Below are 24,181 nucleotides of genomic sequence, written 5' to 3'. Positions count from 1 at the left end.
ATCAGAGACTAGGATTGCAACCCCTGCCTTTTTTTGTTTTCCATTTGCTTGGTAGATCTTCCTCCATTCCTTTATTTTGAGCCTATGTGTGTCTCTGCATGTGAGATGGGTTTCCTGAATACAGCACACTGATGGGTCTTGACTCCTTATCCAATTTGCCAGTCTGTGCCTTTTAATTGGAGCATTTAGCCCATTTACATTTAAGGTTAATGTTGTTATGTGTGAATTTGATCCTGTCATTATGATGTTAGCTGGTTATTTTGCTTGTTAGTTGATGCAGTTTCTTCCTAGCCTCGATGGTCTTTGCAATTTGGCATGTTTTTGCAGTGGCTGGTACCAGTTGTTCCTTTCCATGTTTAGTGCTTCCTTCAGGAGCTCTTTTAGGGCAGGCCTGGTGGTGACAAAATCTCTCAGCATTTGCTTGTCTGTAAAGGATTTTATTTCTCCTTCACTTATGAAGCTTAGTTTGGCTGGATATGAAATTGTAGGTTGAAAATTCTTTTCTTTAAGAATGTTGAATATTGGCCCCCACTCTCTTCTGGTTTGTAGAGTTCCTGCCGAGAGATCAGCTGTTAGTCTGATGGGCTTCCCTTTGTGGGTAACCCGACCTTTCTCTCTGGCTGCCCTTAACATATTTTCCTTCATTTCACCTTTGGTGAATCTGACAATAATGTGTCTTGGAGTTGCTCTTCTCGAGGAGTATCTTTGTGGCATTCTCTGTATTTCCTGAATTTGAATGTTGGCCTGCCTTGCTAGTTTGGGGAAATTCTCCTGGATAATATCCTGCAGAGTGTTTTACAGCTTGGTTCCATTTTCCCCATCACTTTCAGGTACACCAATCAGACATAGATTTGGTCTTTTCACGTAGTCCCATATTTCTTGGAGGCTTTGTTCATTTCTTCATATTCTTTTTTCTCTAAACTTCTCTTTTCGCTTCATTTCATTCATTTGATCTTCAATCACTGATACCCTGTCTTCCAGTTGATCGAATCGGCTACTGAAACTTGTGCTTTCATCACATAGTTCTCGTGCCATGGTTTTCAGCTCCATCAGGTCCTTTAAGGACTTTTCTGCATTGGTTATTCTAGTTAGCCATTCGTCTAATCCTTTTTCAAGGTTTTTAACTTCTTTGTGATGGGTTCGAACTTCCTCCTTTAGCTTGGGGAAGTTTGATTGTCTGAAGCCTTCTCTCAACTTGTCATAGTCATTCTCCATCCAGCTTTATTCTGTTGCTGATGAACAGCTGCATTCCTTTGGAGGAGGAGAGGCACTCTTGATTTTTAGAATTTTCAGTTTTTCTGCTCTGTTTTTTCCCCATCTTTCTGGTTTTATCTACCTTTGGTCTTTGATGATGGTGATGTACAGATGGGGTTTTGGTGTGGATGTCCTTTCTATTTGTTAGTTTTCCTTCTAACAGTCAGGACCCTGAGCTGCAGGTCTGTTGGAGTTTGCTGGAGGTCCACTCCAGACCCTGTTTGCCTGGGTATCAGCAGCGGAGGCTGCAGAACAGCGAATATTGCTTAACAGCAAATGTTGCTGCCTGATCATTCCTCTGGAAGTTTCATCTCAGAGGGGTACCTGGCCATGTCAGGTGTCAGTCTGCCCCTACTGGGGGATGCCTCCCAGTTAAGCTACTCAGGGGTCAGGGACCCACATGAGGAGGCAGTCTGTCCATTCTCAGATGTCAAACTCTGTGCTGGGAGAACCACTACTCTCTTCAAAGCTGTCAGACAGGGACATTTCAGTCTGCGGAGGTTTCTGCTGCCTTTTGTTAGGCTATGCCGTGCCCCTAGAGGTGGAGTCTACAGAGGCAGGCAGGCCTCCTTGACCTGCAGTGGGCTCCACCCAGTTTGAGCTTCCTGGCCGCTTTGTTTACCTACTCAAGCCTCAGCAATGGTGAGCGCCTCTACCCCAGCCTCACTGCTGCCTTGTAGTTGGATCTCAGACTGCTGTGCTAGCAATGAGCGAGGCTCTCTGGGTGTGGGACCATCCGAGTCAGGTGCAGGATATAATCTCCTGGTGTGCTATTTGCTAAGACCATTGGAATAGTGCAGTATTGGGGTGGGAGTGACCCAATTTTCCAGGTGCTGTCTGTCACAGCTTTGCTTGGCTAGGAAAGGGAATTCCCTGATCCCTTGTGCTTCCTGGGTGAGGCGATGCCTTGCCCTGCTTCGGCTCATGCTCGGTGTGCTGCACCACTGTCCTGCACCCACTGTCCAACAAGCCCCAGTGAGATGAACCCAGTACCTCAGTTGGAAATGCTGAAATCACCCATCTTCTGTGTCACTCATGCTGGGAGCTGTAGACTGGAGCTGTTCGTATTCTGCCATCTTGGAACCACCTCCCCAACAATGATTCTTTTATCCCTTTTACTGGTTTTCACAGGGAGAAAGTAGCCAAAAGCCCAACTGGTAAGAAATTTTTACCCTTTTGCCAGCATGTCAGGCTTCTGGGCTCCCTTGCCCCTTGCTCACCTCTAAGCCAGGCATTTTAAGGTTTGGAAAATTAACTTTTCCTAGGTTGGAAGAACATTATAAAAGAGAAAGAAGCCATTTTAAACTATGAAAGGAGGAAAAACACCATAGAAAGTAATTCCAATTAGGGTTGTTAAGAGGATTGCCTCTCTTCCTGTTGGGAATGATGTTTCCCTTATTTGTTTGCTCTCCCTATTTTCTCTTTTCCCTTTTGGCCTACTATAGGAGACACATTGCTCATCTCCAAAATTCTGTTCTGCTTGCAGAGCTGCCTGTTTTAGCTGCAGTTAGGGTTTGGCATAGGAGCAGTATAACATTCCTCCATGAGAAGTCAAATACTTGAGTTAAATTTTAGAAAGCTTCTATATACCTATCAGGGTTGTCAGAAAATCAGCTTTAGTCTCCCTTTACTTGCCTAAGGTTCTGCAATAAGAAGGGAACTTGAAGGGTCCCCAAATAAGAGAATCCTCAGATGGTTACCCTGGAACTTGCTTCTCTAATTTGCGGGAATTATGTTCCCTGGGCCTGCCTGATATGATTGCTAAAAGAGCTGGGTTGATTTTACAGTGCTTGGAAAGATTTAGTAGAAATGCCATGCCCTTGTGCAAAAAAAAAAAAAAAAAAAAAAAAGAGTTGCTTTTTCTTTAAAGTTCTGAGGTTAAGGAAGTTCCAGTGTTTCAGAGTGCACTCCAGAGGGGTGTAAGCTGAATATAATTTATTACCCATTGTGAAAAGTGAAAAGTTTGTCTTCAAAGTTTCCCTTCTTGTTAAAGAATAAATAATAAATGTTAAAAATTATCATTTTCTTTAAAGACTAACTTCATTCAAGCCTCCTTGCCTTTGTGCTAATAACTCTTTGTTAAGCCTTATCCTGTGTAACTTTTAGATATAAGGGAATAAGTGCATTCTATGTCCTTGTACTTTAACCAAGATATTTGTTCTGGACATGCTCAGACATGTCCCAGCTTGCAGCCTATGCCCCTTCCTTATTTGGAAATGTTATTACTTTTCTAAATCCTTTCTCAAGCAACTTCCCTTTTTCCTTTTGTTCTCCATTGCCTTTACCTATTTAGGAAAGTTTTAAGTTGTTAACCAATCGGGTTTAGCTTAGACTGTGAGGTCCAACTCCAATCAATGGAAATAGGACACAGCAGTAAGGACCTAATGCATAAGGGATAAATATTCCTGCCTTTCTTTGTTCATTGTGCTCTTGTGACAAGATTGCTGATGAGCAACACCCTTTCTGCAAAAAGTAAAATTGCCTTGTTGTGAAAACTTTTTGTCAGAATGAGGATTTTTTTTTCTCTTATGGCACCAAGGAAGAAGTATTTTGTTTCTTACAAATGTGGCCTCTACGGGAGTTCATTCTCCTTCAGGGGTGGTCTCTGGTCCTCTCTCATGAGGAGGTGCCCTGCTGCCTCATTGTGGTGGCCTCAAGGGTAAGGAATTGAGACCTACGCAGTGTGACAAATAAACCCGGACACTTGGCAATGTGGAAAGAAACCGGCCAGTGACCTAAAGGATCCTCAGATAGCATGGCAATCAGGCAACTCTACACACAGACCAAGAAAGGAACTACCAGGGGAGCCTATAAAGTATTTCCTTGGTAGTCGAGACCAAGTTAAAAAAAAAAAAAAAAAAAGACCGTGGGGGGTGGTAAAGTATTCCTTGGTCAGGACCAAGGAAAGGAAAGAGAAGCTGCCAGGGCGGTAAAGTATTCCTTGGTTGGGACATACCAAGGTAAGAGAAGCCATGGGTGGGGTGGGGGCAGTAAAATATTCCTTGGTCGAGGTGTCTTGGAAGTTAAAAACAGGTGAGAAATCCCCATCAGGTGGGGATTGAACCTCACACAAACCTCTGGTAGTAGGGAAGGTGAAAATTTTCCAGTAAAGGGAAAGATTAAGCCTCACCCTAGTATTGGAAATACCACAGGTAAGGTAAGGGATAAAAAGGATATTCAGAATTTCCCTTTCCCCTCTTCTCAGGGGAAGAAAGAGTCATGATACATAGAACTGCTATGGGAGCCTGGAAATGTGAACATCCTGTGAGGGAGGAAGAGAGAAAGTGAGAAGGGAAATCGGAAAGAGAAAGGGGAGGAAATGGCAGATGTAGAGAGCCAGAGAGAGAGAAAAAGAGGAAGAGATTGAGTGTGAGGGAGAGAGGAAAACGGGATGACAGAGAGAGAGAGCGAGAGAGAGAGAGAATGAGAGAATGAGACAGAGACTTAAGGAAAAGACCCTGTGAGTCTGGCAAGAAAAGATTTGGACAGAATCAAAAAGATTGGAGAGAGAGTTAGAGGGAGAGAATGAGTGAGAGAGAGAATGGAAGAGACAGATCAGAGAGAGACACAGAAGGTGAGACTGGGGAGAAAGATAATGTAAAAGGAAGGGGGGGAGAGAGATAGAGAAAGAGACAAAGAGTCAAAGAGAGGCAGAGAGAGATACAAATAGTAAAGAGAAAGCAATGTACCCTATTCCTTTAAAAGCCAGGGTAAATTTAAAACCTATAATTAATAATTAAAGGTCTTCTCCATGATGATAGGCTTCTTAAGCCCTGTATATCTCCCTGTAACACTCCAATACTGCTTTGGAAAAGGACAGTTATCATCTTTGACATTAAAAATGGGGGAGAGAATTTATGAAAAAAGAGTCTTATATGGTAAATTCTTGTCCTAAAATAAATTTACTGGTTATTTAAAGAAAGGGATGTTTACAACAAGTCAGACATTTGAAGCATGTCGAAGATTGTCTGTGAAAGTCGTGAAAAATGTTATAAAAGGGAATGTATGCAAGAAATGTTGTATAATTTAAAAGTAATTAGGCCTCCTGAATGTAAAACTATTGAAGAAACAGTTCATATGCAAAGTATGTAAGAAAAGTAAAATATACTTTTAGTAAAAGGATTATAAGAAGGCATAAGAATGTGAATTTTTGGCCAGGCATGGTGGCTCATGCCTGAAATCCCAGCACTTTGGAGGCCGTGATGGGCAGATCACGAGGTCAGGAGTTCGAGACCAGCCTGACCAACATGGTGAAACCCCGTCTCTACTAAAAATACAAAAATTAGCCAGGCATGGTGGCACATGCCTGTAATCCCAGCTACTCAAAAGGCTGAGGCAGGAGAATTGCTTGAACCCAGGAGGCAGAGGTTGCAGTGAGCCAAGCTCACACCACTGCACTCTAGCCTGGGTGACAGAGCAAGACTCTGTCTCAAAAAAAAAAAAAAAAGAATGCAAATGTTTACCTACATTAAAAGGTTAAACTTTTTTTTGTTTTGAAAATTTAACCAAGTTTTGAAACATTAATTGTAAAAGAAATTCTGTGTGTAAACCTATTGGCTAAAGCTAAAAGCGTATCCTGCAGTTTTTCTGTAATCTGGAAATTAAAATAAAAGCACAATAGGTTTTTCTTAAAGCACTAACTTACTCTTTAACAAAGATTATAAAGGGTTAAAAAGAGTCTATAAAAATCTTACCTTATGATCAGGCATTAAAATTGGATAAATATGTCTACAAGATTTTATTAAAATTAGGTTTAACATTAATAACACACTAATATAAAGGTGAAATTTTGCTTATCTGGTATAAAAATCATACAGGAAGCATTGTCAAATATAAAACGGTGTTTGCCTTTCTTTGGTCTAAAAACTAATAAAAATAGGTGCTAAAGAGAATTCAGAAGGAAACTGGATATTGCTAGACCAGAGAGAAATGTTATCCAAACCCCTTATGAGGAAAATCTTACCCCAGCTACATTCAGGGACCCATTGCGGGCCCAAGGCCATGTGTGATGCAGTTCTCAGAGTTTATGGGTGTATAAAAATGTATACCTCAGCCAAACAGGTTACAAATAGTTGCTTAGTATGTAAAAAAAACTAATAGACAAGCTATAAAAAGATTATCCCTCGGGGAAAAGGAATACAGGCTTAAGGCCATTTCAAAGTGTCCACATTAATTACACAGAGATGCCTCCAATTAGTCATCTGAAGTATTTATTAGTAATAGTGGATCACCTTACTCATTGAGCAGAGGCCATCCCTTTTTCAAGTGCAACCACTAGTAATGTAGTTAAAGCATTAATTATAAATATAGTACCCAGGTTAGGACTAATAGAAAATATTGATTCAGACAATGGAACTCATTTCACCACCTGAATCCGAACTGCCCTACAGAAAAATATTGGTCTTTCTCCTTATGAGATACTCTACGAATTGCCTTACTTACACTCCACTGCTGACTTTTCTACCTTTGAAACAAAAGATCAGTTTCTTAAAAATTATATATTTGGTCTGTCCTCTACCTTTTCTTCTCTTAAAACCAGAGGTCTTCTAGCATACACACCACCCCTAGAACTTCTGGTACACCAGCACCAGCCTGGGGACCATGTCCTCATCAAATGATAGAAAGAAGGAGAAGCTCAAACCAGCCTGGGAAGGACCTTACCTAGTGCAGGAAGAGGTTGGACCCATCCTACCCAAGTCAAGAGGGCACCATCCCCTCCAGAGTCATGGGCCATAGTCCCAGGGGGGAACCCTACCAAATTAAAGTTAAGAAAAGTTTTATGTATCTATCTATCTTTTATTTTTTCTTTTCTTCCCTTTAACTACTCCCCATATTATTAACGTAACTAGATCTAACTCACCTCAATAATGCCTATATAGTTATACCTTTTAAAGATTTACATAACCAAGACAGCTTAATACTTCAAAAAAAAAAAAGTCTGTACCTCTTGGACTTCCTCAGATTAAAAAGACATAATAAGTTCCTGTAAGGATACTAGTAATACAGAGAATAGTAGCTGAATTAATTGGTGGGAAGCAGACTCTTGTCCCTCTAAGACAGACTTTGTCAGTCCTTAAAACCACATATCCGTTTCACCAAAAGAATTACTCCTTTTAGCTGTCAATATAACCAATGTAATCCTATACAGCTTACTGTTACTATTGCAACATCTCAAAACTCTTCCCCTTCATTAAGTCATATTTATGGTATGGGAGCTGACATTTCAGGAAAGGATCCTAGAAGAATTTTTTAAAATACATTTTATTGCCCCTTCAACCTCTATATCAGTCATTCCTCCCAAGCACAATGACAAAACCAAAGTCTCTGTAATAAAAGTAAAAAACCTAAGGCAAACCATAGCAATTGAGACAGGATATCAGGATGCAAATGCTTGGCTAAAATCAATTAAATATTCCATCCACACTCTAAATAAAAGCAACTGTTACACTTGTGCACATGGTAGGCCAGAGGCCCAGGTTGTCCCCTTTTCACTTGGATGGTCCTCTAATTGACAAGACATGGACTGCATGGTAGCTCTTTTTTCAAAACCCTACAGTCTGGGATGATGAACTATGCCAAACTCTCTCTCTACTATTTCCTGAAGTACAGCACCCTGTGGGTCAGCCCCCAAGGGCCATCCAGCCTCCATCTTCCAAGACCAATTTTACCTCGTGTCTCCAACGACAAGGGGGAAATTTGGTGTTCCTTGGAGACTTAACAGGATGCAGTAAGGTCAGGCACTTCCAAGAGCTGACCCATCAGTCTGCCCTTTTTCATCCCGGAGCAGATGTATGATGGTATTGTGGAGGACCTTTACTGGACACTCTGCCAAATAATTGGAGCAGTACTTGCGTTCTAGTTCAATTGGCTATCCCTTTTACCCTGCCATTTCATCAACCAGAAAAAGAAAATACCATGACATTGTAAAACAAAAGAAGGCCTTTATGGGTCTTTCAACCTCCACATCTATTTAGATGCAATTGGCATTCCACAAGGTGTGCCAGATAAATTTAACGCTAGGGACCAAATAGCTGCAGGGTTTGAATCTATCCTCCCATAGATAACATTAATAAAAATGTAGATTGGATAAACTGTATTTATTATAATCAACAACGATTTATTAATTACACTAAAAATGCTGTCAAAGGAATAGTGGAACAGTTACGGCCCACTAGCCAAATGGCCTGGGAAAACAGAATGGCTTTAGATATATTAGCTGAAAAAGGTAGTGTTTGTATTATGATTAAAATACAATGTTGTACCTTCCTCCCAAACAACACTGCTCCTAATGGAAGCATAACAAAGGCCCTACAAAGCCTTACTGCTTTATCTGAAGAACTAGCTAAAAATTCTGGAATTAATAACCCTGTTTCATAATGGCTAGAAGGGTGGTTCAGCGTATGGAACAATGGAAAGAGACCATAGTCTCAATTCTTACCTCTTTAGCAATTGTAATAAGTATACTTCTTCTTCTTAGGTGTTGTGTTATACCATGCATCTGAGAGTTGGCTAAGCTAAAACATGTTAAAAATTTTAAAGATGAAGAACTATAAGAGGAAGAACTGTAAAACCAAGAGGGGGAAATTGTGGAAAGTAAAAAGTTTCTCTTCAAGTTTTCCCTTCTTGTTAAAGAATAAATAATAAATGTTAAAAATAATTGTTTCCTTTAAAGACTAACTTCCTTCAAGCCTCCCTGCCTTTGTGCTAATAACTCTTTGTTAAGCCCTATCCTGTGTAGCTGTTAGGTATAAGAGAATAAGTACATTCTATGTCCTTGTACTTTAACCAAGATATTTGTTCTGGACATGCTCAGGCATGTCCCAGCTCGCAGCCTATGCCCCGTCCTTATTTGGAAATGTTATTACTTTTCTAAATCCTTTCTCAAGCAACTTCCTCTTTTCCTTTTGTTCTCCATTGCCTTTACCTATTTAGGAAAGTTTTAAGTTGTTAGCCAATTGGGTTTAGCTTAGACTGTGAGGTCCAACTCCAATCAATGGAAATAGGACACAGCAGTAAGGACCTAATGCATAAGGGATAAATATTCCTGCCTTTCTTTGTTCACTGTGCTCTCATGGCAAGATTGCTGATGAGCAGTTCCCTTTCTGCAGAAAGTAAAATTGCCTTGCTGAGAAAACTTTTTGTCTGAATGTTGATTTTTCCTTGCAGCACCAAGGAACAAGCATTTTGCTTCTAACAAACACCCATTTAGGAAAAGAAGCAAGAATAGAAGCTTCCTCTTAGTCTCCTTCCTTTCTGTATGACCCAGAGTGGAGGAGAAGACAGCGACCATCCTCCAAGTGTCTCCCTTCCCTGGTTTCTGGATCCTGGCACCATGTTAAATATGCCCCCCATGGTTGTAGGCATGGTCCTCCAAGCCATGGAACCAGATGAGCTAAGTGATGGGGCTAACCACGCTTACCCATGCAGCCTTAGCTTATCCGCCTTGTGTGATTTCCCTTTGACTTTCTAGAACTTGTGTGATTTGCCTGGCTCTCTGAAAAACGGATCTCTGAAGAGACTGTGTCACTTTTGGGCAAGTCTCCTTTAGTGGAGACAATGTGCTAGATTGCCTGCTATTACAGCCCATGCTAAAGCACTTACCCTTAAAAAAAATGGTTCCGGTTAACTTCTGAATTTAAAATTCCCTTACTAATTAAGTACTGTTTTAATCAGAGACAAAATAGGTGCCTTAAAAGAATGTAGGACCCGAATGGCCATTTTTCTACTGATGGGACAATATTGGGACTAAAATCTGGCTGTGGAAGACATCTTACTCCTAACTGCTAAAGGCAGAAACCTCCCATTTCCAGAAGAAGCATAGAACCTGATTTTTAATCGTGTAAAAAGAAGCTGCAGTGTTACCATGAAAGAAAAAGGAAAAAAATGTGTCTCATGTAGAGGATTCCTATTTCCACTAGGTGGCGGTGTTAGCTTAGAAATACTGTGTGCTTGCCAGAGTAGCAAGTAACTTCACTGCAGGGGAATGGGGAAAACTATTTCTAGAGGCATTTTCCTGATCTTGCCTAACAGGATTTCTTTCCTAGGCTGTAAAAATCCCTGCACATTTCAATCAGAGAAAGAGTAAGACGCCATGGATAGAGAAAGAAGAAGAGTTTTGCAATGGAATAGTTGAGGGTTCTCTGCCAACACCCAGAACAGGCTATTGGAGGCTGGGTCTGGTCCAGAGGCCTTTGAATGATGCCAGTATGTCCTCTGGCCAGAAATTCTCAGTTACCTCAGAACTTTCCCCAGCCTCACGCGATGAAAAGAAACTAGTTCAAAACATGGCCAACATTCCCAGTACTCATGGGTATTGGGGGGTTCTCCATGTTCTCACCAGCAAGCCTCACATCTGAGTCTTTAGTACGGCAGCCAATGCTCAGTGTATGTACTAGGCTGATGCATGCCTGTTCCTAAGGAAATACAGATGCTTACTCATGACTTTTTGGATGAATGTATCTTTTTGGCTGTAGGCAGAGTACGCTCTACATTTGAGAATATCACACGGAAAGTAGTTTGGGTTTATCTATTTGATTTTATTTTAATATAGAGGCCAAGAGCACCTTGTGAATGATAGAACAGATTTTAAGCTCGCTCCCATACTTACTGCTCCAAGAAAGGCTGTACCTCAGTTTCCTGGCCAATGGATCAAAATGATATGGCTCCGATGACTGGAGGCACACCAGGGTCCTTAGTCTTGTGTCAATTTAGATAAAATGACACAGACACCCATGGAGTCATTTTAAGGAGCAGAGAGTTTAATAGGCAAGAAAGAAGGAAGAAGAAAACAGCTTCCCCATACAGAGACAGAAGGCAGGGGGATTCGAACAAAGAGAAAAACCCCAAGTGTGATAGAAAAGTGGCTGCTTATATGAGGAGGCTGGAGGAGGTGGTGTCTGATTTGGATAGGGTTCAGGGGATTGGTTTGACCAAGCATGTCATTCACGTAGCCCGAGAAAAAACTGGACCTCCCACCCTAGCCTTTTAATATGCAAATACAGGGCACCATGATGTTTTACTCATGTGTGGATATGTGGGGGCGGCCATGTTGCCAGGCACATGTGGAGGCCAGGGCAAGAAGAAGACTGCAGGAGTTGCCATGTTTGGGTGGGCCCAGTTTCTATGGCCGGTATTTGCATATCAAAGCTTGCTGGCCCAGCTCTAAGAGCCAGGGCCTTCCTGCTAGACAAGAAACGTTTCTGGAGTTGCTCTAAAAGAAAAAAAAACTTCCCAAGGACCCCTTTTCTTATCTGCCTAAAATAATTTCTTAATAACTTTTTTTTTTGAGACAGAGTCTCATTCTGTCACCCAGGCTGGAGTGCAGTGGCGCGATCTCGGCTCACTGCAACCTCCGCCTCCTGGGTTCACGTGATTCTCCTGCCTCAGCCTCCCAAGTAGCTGGGATTACAGATGCACACCACCACGCCTGGCTAATTTTTTCTGTATTTTTAGTAGAGACGGGGTTTCACTATGTTGGCCAGACTTGTCTCGAACTCCTGACCTCGTGATCCGCCTGCTTCAGCCTCCCAAAGTGCTGGGATTACAGGCATGAGCCACCACGCCCAGCTCTTAATAACTCTTATAACAAGAATTATAATTTCCTCCACATCCGTCACTGTTGTAGAAGCCTCTATAGCTACATCCACCACATCTGCTGCTGCTGCCATGACCACCTCCACCACTGCAGCTGCTGCTTTTATGACTACTACTGAAGCCAGAACTGCTGGAACCACTACTTTGTCAATAGTCTCTGGCACCGAATCCTCCACTGAATCTTTTAGATCATGCACGAATACCACCCTTGTAGTGGTGTTTGTAAGCTTTATTTTCCAACCAAGCAGGCACTTCTTGTTTAGTTTCTATAAGAATATCCAACAAATCCTTTGTAATATTCATATTTCTTTCATTAAAGAATGAGGTGGCAAGTCCCTGGATTCCCACACATCCTGTACAGCCAATACAAGGCACATATTCTTCAATATCACTTGGCAAATCAAAACTGAAACATGTTTCACATTTGAAATGTCTGGTCTTCATGCTGCCACAGCTGTAGCCACTAGAATTGGGATTTTCCCCAAGCAAAGCTGATGAAGGGCCTCCTTCTCAATCTCTCTGTGATTGGTCTCCATGAATACTAGTACAAGGATATACTTCATGGTATAAGAAATTCTCCAGAGAATCTGCTCCCTTTTTGGTCTCCACAAACACTAAAGTCAGTGAATCCTTCCCTGGTGCATTTAAGAGATCAAGCAGAAATGACAATTTATCTGGCTCTTCCACCCAAACTACTTCCTGTGTGATATTCTCAGAGGTAGAGCCTACTCTGCTTACAGCCAAAAAGATATATTCATCCAAAAAGTCACGAGCAAGCATCTGTATTGATGAATGCCCTTCAGTGGCATAGTATCTTGTTCAAGTATAAGATGTATCTGAGATCCAAATCCCATATCCAACATCCTATCAGCTTCATCCAACACTAAGTATTTGCAGAAGTCTAATCCAATCTTTCCTCTTTCCATCAAATCCACTAGACATCCTGGCATGGCTAATAACAAGTGGCATCCATGTTCTAAGACCTGAATTTGCTGACCAATATCAGCATCACCATAAACTACACAAGGATGAACTCTAGACTGGTATAAAAATTTTCTGGCTTCCTCATATCTGTACAGCCAATTCTCTTGCTGGGGCTAAAACCCAGGACATTGAGTATTGTTCATGGCATCCATACCTTCCATTTTCCTTCACAGCCTTCAAACCTTTTCCTGGACCATTTATATATGTCTGACTCAGTACGGGTAAAAGAAATGCTGCAGTTTTCCCAGACCTTGCTTGGGCACAAGCCATTAAGTCTGTTTTTTCCCCCTAATAATAGGAATGGCATGTTTTGCAGTGGAGTAGGATGAGTATAGTAAGCTCTGTAAGGTCCTCTGAGCTGGCCGCACCATGGTCAAGCCATCGTGACATTCCCCCGCCCTTGTGATAATGTACTTTGTGATATTCCCCATCCTTGTGAAGGTAGCTTGTAACATTCCTCCCCGCCCTTGTGACAATACACCCTCTCTGCCCTTGTTAATGTATTTGTAACATCCATCTCCTGCCTGCAAAAAATTGCTTCTGACTCCACCGCCTATCCCAAACCTATAAGAATAAATGATAATCCCAGCACCCTTTGCTGACTCCTTTCTTGGATTCAGCCCACTTGCACCCAAGTGAATAAACAGCCTTGTTGCTCACACTAAGCCTGCTCAGGTGGTCTCTTATACGGACACACATAGTATTTGGTGCCGAAGACCCGGGACAGAGGAACTCCTTCAGAAGACTTGTCCCCTGTCCTCACGCTCCCTCTGTGAGGAGATCCACCTACGACCTCAGGTCATCAGACCAGCCAGCCCAAGGACCATCTCACCAATTTCAAATCGGTAAGCAGTTATTCGCACTCGGGTAAGCAGTGTTTTCGCTCTCTACCTAACCTCTATTGCCTCCCTTCAATCTCTCTCCTTTCAATTTCAGTTTCTCTCCCTTCCTGGTAGAGACAAAAAGGAGACACACTTTATCTGTGCATTCAAAAGCTCTGATGTTGGTCACGGACGTGGGAAGACAGTCTTCCCTTGGTGTCTGATCACTGTGGGGACACCTGTCTTGATCATTCACCCACATTCCCTTGGTGGCAGGTCAACTGTGGGGATGCCTGCTTTGGGTGCTCACCCACATTACAGCCCAGAACTCAGTCAGGGATGCCTACTGGAAGCCTGTAGCTGCCACCTCCATTTCTCTGTGTCTCTACCTTCCTCTTTAAACTTACCTTCTCCACTATGGGCAGCCTTCTGCCATCCATTCCTCCCTCTTCCCCCTTAGCCTGTGTTCTTAAAAACCTAAAACCCCTTCGACTAACACCTGACCTAAAACTAAACATCTTATTTTCTTCTGTAATACTTCTTGGCCCCAGTACAAACTCGACAATAGTTCCAAGTGGCCAGAGAATGGCACTTTTGATTTGTCTATCCTACAAGACCTAGATAATTTTTGTTGAAAAATGGGCAAATGGTCCGAGGTGCCTTATGTCCAGGCATTTTTTTACATTTCATTCCCTCCCTAGTCTCTGCTCCCAATGCCACTTGTCCCAGATTTTCCTTCTTTCTCTCCCATCCGCTCCTCATCTCCACCCCAAACTCAGAGTCCTCTGAATCCTTCTTTTCCACTGACCCCTCTTACCTCTCTTCTCCCCCAGCCGCTCCTTGCCAGGCTGAATCAGGTCCCAATTCTTCCATAGCCTCCGCTCCCCTACCTTATAACCCTTCTATTACCTTCCCTCCTCACACCTGGTCTGGCTTACAGTTTCATTCCGTGACTAGCTCTCCCCGACCTGCCCAACAATTTCCTCTTAGAGAGGTGGCTGGAGCTGAAGGCATAGTCAGGGTACATGTGCCTTTTTCTCTATCATACCTTTCCCAAATCAGCCAGCATTTAGGCTCTTTCTCATCAGACCCCAACAAATATATACAGGAATTCCAATATCTAACTCAGTCCTTCAATTTAACCTGGAGTGACTTAAATGTCATCCTGACCTCTACCCTCTCCCCAGATAAATGAGGAAGAGTTTATTCTCTAGCCCAGTCCTATGCAGACACCTGCCGGCTTCATAAGCCAGGCCTCCAAGAGGGCACCAGGTCAGTTCCCCAAGAGGATCCCCGTTGGCAATACCACACAGGCTCCCCAGGTATAGCTAGGTGAGATTACATGGTCTCCTGCCTAGTCTAGGGGCTCAAAAAGGCAGCATGCAAAGCTGTTAATTTTGACAAGCTAAAGGAAACTACCCAAGGTAAAGATGAAAACCCAGCGTGGTTCGTGGCCCACTTAGCAGCTACCCTTAGATGCTTTACAGCCTTAGACCCAGAGGGGCCAGAAGGCCACCTTATCCTTAACATGCATTTTATGACCCAATCCACTCCTGACATTAGAAAAAAACTCAAAAAGTTGGATTCTGGCCCTCAAACCCCACAATAGAATTTAATCAACCTCACCTTCAAGGTGTTCAATAACAGAGAAGAAGCCACCAAGTGGCAGCGTATCTCTGAGTTATAGCTACTTGCCTCCACTGTAAGACAACTCACAACCACGTCTCCAGCATACAAAACCTTAAGAACATCCAAGTCACAGCTCCCAGGGGCTCCTTCAAAACCTCCCTGTGGACCTTGCTTCAAATGCCAAAAGCCTGGCCACTGGGCCTCGGAGGGCTGGCAGCCCGGGATTCCTCCTAAGCCAGGCCCTGTCTGTGCCGGCCCCCACTGGAAGTCAGACTGTCTGACTCACATCGCTGCCACTCCCAAAGCTCCTGGAGCTCAAACCCAATGTTCCTTGGCCGACTCCTTCCCAGATCTCCTCGGCTTAGGGGCTGAAGGTTGACACTGCCTGATCGCCTCAGAAGCCCCCTGGACCATCACGGGTGCTGAGCTTTGGGTAACTCTTACAGTGGATGGTAAGTCCATATCCTGTTTAATTGATACGGGGGCTACCCCCTCCACTTACCTTCTTTTCAAGGGCCTGTTTCCCTTGCCCCCGTAACTATTGTGGGTATTGACGGCCAGGCTTCTAGACCCCTTAAAACTCCCCAACTCTGGTGCCAACTTGGATAACATTCTTTTATGCACTCTTTTTTAGTCATCCCCACCTGCCCAGTTCCCTTATTAGGCCAAGACATTTTAACTAAATTATCTGCTTCCCTTGCTTCCCTGACTATTCCTGGACTACAGCCACACCTCATTGCTGCCCTTTTACCTGATTCAAGGCCTCCTTTGAATCCTCCTCTCATGTCTCCCTACCTAAATCCACAAGTATGGGATACCTCTACTCCCTCCTTGGTGACTGATCAGGTACCCCTTACCATCCCATTAAAACCTAATCACTCTTACCCTGCTCAATGCCAGTACCCCATCCCACAATAGTCTTTAAGAGGACTAAAGCCTGTTATCACTCACCTGTTACAGCATGGCTTTTTAACACCTACAAATTCTCCTTACAACTCCCCTATCCTACCAGTCCAGAAACTGGACAAATCTTACAGGTTGGTTCAGGATCTTTGCCTTATTAACCAAATTGTCTTACCTGTCCGTACTGTGGTGCCAAACCCATACACTCTCCTATCCTCAATACCTCCCTCCACAACTCATTATTCCATCCTCGACCTCAAAGATGCTTTCTTCACTATTCTTTTGCACCCCTCATCCTAACCTCTTTTCGCTTTCACATGGACTGACCCTGACACCCACCAATCGTAGCAACTCACCTGGACTGTACTGCCACAAAGTTTCAGAGACAGCCCCCATTACTTTAGTCAAGCTCTTTCTCATGATCTACTTTCTTTCCGTCCATCTGTTTCTCACCTTATTCAATATATGGACGACCTTCTCCTCTGCAGCCCCTCTTATTTATTTATTTTTTGTTTGAGACGGAGTCTTGCTCTGTTGCCCAGGCTGGAGTGCAGTGGCAAGATCTCGGCTCACTGCAAGCTCCACCTCCCGGGTTCAGGCCATTCTTCTGCCTCAGCCTCCCAAGTAGCTGGGACTACAGGCACCTGCCACCACGCCTGGCTACTTTTTTTGTATTTTTAGTAGAGACAGGGTTTCACCATGTTAGCCAAGATGGTCTCAATCTCCTGACCTTGTGATCCGCCTGTCTCGGCCTCCCAAAGTGCTGGGATTACAGGCGTGAGCCACTGCGCCTGGCCTGCAGCCCCTCTTAAGAATCTTCCCCAAAAGATACCCTCCTCGTTCAACATATATTCTCAAGGGGGTGTCGTATATCCTCCTCTAAAGCCCAAATTTCTTCCCCATCCATTACCTATCTTGGCAGAGTCCATCAAAACACACATGCTCTCCGTGCTAACTGTGTACAGCTAATCTCCAAAAACCCCAACCCCTTCTACAAAGCAACAACTCCTTTCCTTCCTAGGCATGGTTGGATACTTTCGCCTTTGGATACCAGGTTTTGCCATCCTAACTAAACCACTATATAAACTCACAAAGGGAAACCTGACTGACCCCATAGACCTAAGTCCTTTCCCCACTCTTTTTTTCATTCCTTAAAGACAACCCTAGAAACAGTCCCCACATTAGCACTCCCTAACTCGTCCCAATCCTTCTTCTTACATACAGCTGAAATACAAGGCTGTGTGGTCAGAGTTTTTACACAGGATCCAGGCCCACGACCTGTAGCCTTCCTATCCAAACAACTTAACCTCACAGTTCTAGGCTGGCCCTCATGTCTACGTGCAGCAGTAGCTGCCGCTTCAATACTTCTAGAGGACCTCAAGATCACAAACCATGCCCCACTTACTCTCTACAGCTCTCATAACTTCCAACATCTATTTTCCTACTCACACTTGGTGTATACTTTCCACCCCCTAACTCCTCCAACTGTACTCACTATTCATTGAAACTCCCACAATTACCATTGTTCCTGGCACAGACTTCAACCTGTCGTCTCATCTTATACCTAGCACTAAACCTGAACCTCATGATTGTATCTCTCTAATCCATATGGCATCCTCCCCATTTCCCCATATTTCCCTCTTTCCTGTTCCTAATCCAGACCACACTTGGTTTATTGATGGTAGTTCTTCAAGGCCCAACCATCAGTCACCAGCAAGGGCAGTCTATGCTGTAGTGTCTTCCACATCTGTCACTGAAGCTACTACCTTGCCCCCTTCCACTACCTCTCAACAAGCCAAACTCATTGCTTTAAACTCGGCCCACACCCTTGCAAAGGGACTATGTGTCAATATCTACACTGATTCCAAGTATGCCTTCCACATCCTACATCACCATGCTGTTATATGGGCAGAAAGAGGTTTTCTCACTACACAAGCGTCCTCCATCATCAACTGCCTTAATAAAAATCCTCCCTAAGGCTGCTTTACTGCCCAAAAAAGCCAAAGTCATTCACTGCAAGGGGCATCAGAAGTCACCAGATCCCATTGCTTGAGGCAATGCTTATGCTGATAATGCAGCAAAAGAAGCAGCTAGTATTCCCACATCTGTCCCTCATGGCCAGTTTTCTTCCTTCTCATCTATCACTCCCACCTATTCTCCCACTGAAACTATTACCTATTAATCCCTTCCTACTCAAGGCAAATGGTTCTTGGATCAAGGAAAATTCCTCCTTCCTGCCTCACAGGCTCATTCTATCTTATCATCCTTTCAGAACCTCTTTCATGTGGGTTACAAGCCAATGGCCCATCTCTTAGAACCTCTCATTTCTTTTCCATCATGGAAATCCATCCTCAAGGAAATTACTTCTCAGTGTTCCATCTGCTACTCTACCACCCCTCAGGGATATCTCAGGCCCTTTCCCTTTCCTACACATCAAGCTAGAGGATTTGTCCCCACCCAGGACTGGCAGACTGACTTTACCCATATGCCCCAAGTCAAAAACTAAGGTACCTTTTGGTCTGGGTAGATACATTCACTGGATGGGTAGCAGCCTTTTCCACAGGGTCTGAAAAGGCCACCACAGTCGTTTCTTCCCTTCTGTCAGACATAATTCCTCGGTTTGGCCTTCTGACCTCTATATAGTCTGATAATGGACGGGCCTTCATTAGTCAGGTCACTCAAGCAGTCTCCCAGGCTCTCGGCATCCAGTGGAACCTTCATACCCCGTACCATCCTTCATCTTTGGGAAAGGTAGAAAGAACTAATGGCCTTTTAAAAACACACCTCACCAAGCTCAGCCTCCAACTTAAAAAAGACTGGACAACACTTTTACCATTTGCCCTCCTTAGAATTAGAGCCTATCCTCAAGCTACAGGGTATAGTCCATTTGAACTTTCATACGTATGTACCTTCTTGCTGGGCCCCAACCTCGTGCCAGACACCAGCCCTCTAGGCGACTATCTTCTGGTCCTCCAGCAGGCTAGACAGGAAATTTGCCAGGCTGCTCATCTTTTCTTGCCTACTCCATATTCCCAGCAATATGAAGACACCCTAGCTGGATGATCAGTTCTTAAGAATATGACCCCTCAAACCTCGATGGACTGGACCCTACTTAGTCATCTATAGTACCCCAACTGCTGTCTGCCTGCAGGACCCTCCGTATTGGGTTCACTGTTCCAGAATAAAGCTGTGTCTGCCAGACAGACAGCCTGATCTCTCCTCTTCCTCCTGGAAATCGCAAGTACTCTCCCCTGCTTCCCTTAAACTCGCGTGCATTTCTGAAGAACAATAATAACCCTTATGAGCCTAATATATCCCTTCATTCTATTAGGTCTATTCATCCTTACCCTACTTTTTGCAACAGGGCTTTACACAGCCACCCCCACTACTTGGACTGTGCCCCAAAAACTTGTCATCCCTACTATCTTCTGTCTAGTCATACTCCTATTCACCGTTCTCAACTACTCATAAATGCCCTGCCCTTGTTTACACTGCTAGTTTACACTTTTCCTCCAAACCATCATAACTGATATCTCCTGGTTTTACCTCAAACCGCCACCCTTAACTTTCTCTGGGATAGAAGATCTTCAGTGGCAAGATACACTCCAATTCCTCTATCCTGATAAAGTCCTTTTTTTTTTTTTTTTACTTTTCTACTCACTCTTATCCTTGCCTCCATTCTCCAGTCATTCTCTACCTCTCCCCAGTTACCTCCAGCACACTATCAATCTCACCCTCTCTCTCCTCACTGCCTCCAATCCTTCTCTAGAAAGAATTGTTGGCTATGTGTTTCCCTTTCTTCCTGCTCTTACACAGCCGTCCCCGCTCTACAGGCCGACTGGGCTACCTCTCCTGTCTCCCTGCACCTCTGAACCTCCTTTACCTCATCTTTACCCTCCTGAGGAACTTCTTTACTTTCTAGACAGATTTGGTGAGAACTCCCCAGACATTTCGCACCAACAAGCTGCCACACTTCGCATCTACTTATGGTACTTTTCTCCTTATGTCAATCGTACCCCCCCCCCAAATTTGGACCCCTAACCACACAAACAACTATCCCTGTTGCCGCTCCTTTTTGCATCTCCTGACAACAGCCTACTGGGATCCCTTTAGGCAACCTTCCACCGTCCAAATGTTCCTTTACTCTTTATCTCCAGAACCCAGCCACACACATTACCAAACAGATGGGAGCATTGCAACTTCGCATTACTGATAAGCCCTCTATCATTATTGACAAACCAAAAAACATTGGCAGTCACTATTGTTTAGGAAGACACCTACCCTGCATCTCACTCCATCCTTGGCCACCCTCCCCCTGCTCGTCTGACTCTCCTCCTGACCCCTCCTCTTGCTTATACCCAGCCCCATCAATAGCAGTGTAAGGTTACTCATAGACACTATGCTCTTTCTCATACACCATGAGAACCAAACCTCTCATCTACATAGTTGTACCATCAATCCCGATTACAACCTCTAACAGCTGCTGTCCTTGCTGGATCTCTAGGATTTGGGGTGCAGGACTCCTCTTTCAGTACACCCTCTCACCTTTTCACTTTACATTTCCAGTTCTGCCTGACACAAGGTCTCTTCTTTTTATGTGGCTCTTCCACCTACATATGCCTACCTACCAGCTAGATGACCACATGTACTGTAGTCTTCCTTACTCCCAAAATCCAGTTTGTAGATGGGAATGAACAACTGCCTGTCCCCCTCATGACACCAACACGACAAAAAAGAGTCATCCCACTAATCCCTTTGCTTGTGGGTCTAGGACTTTCTGTCTCCACTCTTGCACTTGGAACTGGAATAGCAGGCATCTCAACCTTGGTCACAACGTTCCACAGCCTCTCTAATGACTTCTCTGCTAGCATTACAGATATATCACAAGTTTTATCTGTCCTCCAAGCCCAGTTTGACTCTTTAGCTGCAGTTGTCCTGCAGAACCACCAAAGCCTCAATTTACTCACTGCTGAAAAAGGAGGACTCTGTATATTTCTTAATGAAGAGTGTTGTTTTTACTGATATCAATCTGGCCTGGCATATGGTAACATCAAAAAACTCAAAGACAGAGCTCAAAAACTCACTAATCAGGCAACTAATTATGCTGGACCCACCTGGTCACTCTCTAACTGGGTATCCTGGCTTCTTCCAATCGTTAGTCCTGTAATACCTATCTTCCTCCATCTCTTATTCGGGCCTTGTGTCTTCCAATTAATCTCTCAATTCCTACAAAACTGCATCCAGGCTAACACTAATCACTCTATGTGACAAGTTCTGCTTTTAACAACCCCATAATATCACCTCTTACCCCAAAATCTTACTTCAGTCTAATCTCTCCCACTTTAGGTTCCCATGCCACCCCTAATCCCGCTTGAAGCAGCCCTGAGAAACATCGCCCATCACCCCTCCATACCGCCCCCAAAATTTTCACCCCAAGTTTTCATTACTCTTTCTTGTTTTATTTCTTCATTATTAACATAAAAAGACGGGAATATAAGGTCCTCTGAGCTGGCCGCACCATGGTCAAGCCATCGTGACATTCCCCTGCCCTTGTGATAATGTACTTTGCGATATTCCCCATCCTTGTGAATCTACTTTGTAACATTCCTCCCTGCCCTTGTGACAATACACCCTCCCCACCCTTGCAAATGTACTTTGTAACATTCCCTCCTGCCCCTGTGAATGTGCTTTGTAACATCCATCCCCTGCCTGCAAAAAATTGCTCCTGACTCCACTGCCTATCCCAAACCTGTAAGAACCAAGGATAATCCCACCACCCTTTGCTGACTCCTTTCTCAGATTCAGCCCACTTGCACGCAAGTGAATAAACAGCCTTGTTGCTCACACTAAGCCTGCTCAAGTGGTCTCTTATACGGACACACGTAACAAGCTCAACGTTCCCCATGATAATTTCTCCCATGTCAACATTGCTGAAATTTTCAATATGTGGAGGACAGTTACTGCTAGTTGCCTCTATTGGTATATCATCATATTTCTCAAAGTTAATCCCAATGTTTCCTCCAGAAGAGTACCTGCTCCAAGCATTCACTTGGTGGAAGTGGTTCTGACCAATAATCTTTATCTGACTTGTCACACCAATGACTGTGTCCACTCCGTTCAAATTTGCCAAAGCCAGTTCTATCACCATGACTGCCAATACCATCATAGTCACTCCATCCAGGATCATCAAATCTTCCCCTTGATCCACTTCCACAATCACTGAAATAACCAGGCTTTCCTCTTGAATCTTGAGACCCAAAACTGCTATATGCATCCTTATTTTTGCTACAACTCCAACCTGAACTGTCTTTATCATGGAATCCTTTAGATGCTTCTCTGTTCCTTAAGTGAGGGGGTATATAGCACTATTGGCTTGCTGTACTTCCTCCTCCACTCTGTTTATCAGAGGAGTTCAGGTCCAGATGAGCAAACTGCTCCTCCAGGTCGAGGGCATTTTCTACCACCACATGACTCATCCCTGAAGAGAAGTGGAAAATCAAGGTCGTCCACCATAAGTATGAGACCAAATATCCTAGTTCATTCATTTTTAAAAGTTATTTCTTTATTTCTCCCCACCCCCACCCCTTTGGTTAGCTCAAATGGCCAGTCTTCAAGCTCTGAAATTCTTTCTTCTGCTTGGTCTAGTCTAGTCTATTGATAAATCTTTCAATTGTATTTTGATATTCTTTAAGTAAGTTTTTCATTTCCAGAAGATCTGATTGATTTCTTTTTGAGGTGCTCATCTCTTCCTTCATTTCCTGGATCGTGTTAGTAGTTTCTTTTTGTTGATTTTCAATCTTGTCTTGAACATCTTTGAGTTTTCTTGCAATCCATGGTTTGAATTCTTTAGCTGACATTTCTGAGTTTCCATTTTAGTTGGGGGCCATTGTTGGAGAGCTAGTGTGATCTTCTGGTGGTGACACAACATTCACATTTTTCATGGTGCCAGAATTCTTGTGTGGGTTCTTTCTCCATTGGAGATAACTGGCATTTCTAATTTTTGTAATTATTTTCCTATAGATACAGTTCCCCCTCTTTCAATCTGTATATTATTGTTTTTTTTCTTCTTTCCCTTTCTCCTCCTTGACAGAGGATGTGACTATAGAATATGTTGGAGAGGGTCTTTTGGTTTCACTTCCATATTGCTACATAATTCTTTCAGCAGGTTTCATATTGGGCTGTGTAGTTCAACCTACATGCTGGTATATGGTGTTAAAGCAAACTAAATATGGCCTGAGAAGGACTCTGTACTTCCATATTTGAGTCCTTGTGGATGAACTGTAACCTAGCTTAATAGGCAGACAAAATTGAAAACCTAACTTAGTAGTATGCACTTGTAACAATAGCTAAGTCTTAGCCAATCCCAGCGGCCATACTTTAATCATTCATATACTGCTGAGTGTTCAAACTGTGTTCAAAGAAGGCATACATCGAGCTGTAACTATTCCAGCTGTTCTGTACCTCCCTTCCAATTTCTGTTTGTCATTTCCCTGTTTTTGTCTATAAATCTTCCACTATGTGGCTGCACTGGAGTCTTTGTGAATCCACTGTGATTCTAGGGACTGCCCAATTCACAAATTGTTCATTGCTAAATTAAACTTTAAAAAATATAATTCAGCTGAAGTTTTTCTTTTATCAATGGTTTTATGGTTCAGAGCTAGTGGTTGTACAACAGATGGATATGTAACTGATCTTTGTTTACTGTGAGGTGCTCTGTGTTGTTTCAGCTAATGGGCTGAAGCATGAAGTTCTCTGTGACATGTGCTTCCTGTTCTGTGGGGGTAGGGGGACACAGCTAGGCAGAGCTGGAACTTCTGGCTTACCCTCAAATACTCCTATGTCAAGTGCAGGCACCAACCCTAATGGAGGTGGCTAGGAGTAGGAGGAGCTCCTAATGAAATGTGCTGAAGCTTTTGTGTGGGACTGTGGGGCGCTGCACAAGCCCCTTGTCCTAGATAGACAAGAATATGAACTGTTGCCTTATCACAACCCGGTTC

At 43.4% G+C, this 24,181-nt stretch overlaps 1 pseudogene; it reads right to left on the bottom strand.

Moving 5' to 3' along the window:
- Window positions 1–11,523: 11,523 nt before the first annotated feature.
- LOC129475339 (ATP-dependent RNA helicase DDX3Y-like) lies at window positions 11,524–22,928 on the bottom strand (annotated as a pseudogene).
- Between the last annotated feature and the right edge of the window lie 1,253 nt (window positions 22,929–24,181).

This window comes from Symphalangus syndactylus, chromosome X, assembly GCF_028878055.3.
Source record: "Symphalangus syndactylus isolate Jambi chromosome X, NHGRI_mSymSyn1-v2.1_pri, whole genome shotgun sequence".
Lineage (NCBI taxonomy): Eukaryota > Metazoa > Chordata > Mammalia > Primates > Hylobatidae > Symphalangus > Symphalangus syndactylus.
The sequence above is the reverse complement of the archived record's forward strand: the minus strand, read 5'-3'. Positions and strand labels throughout refer to the sequence as shown.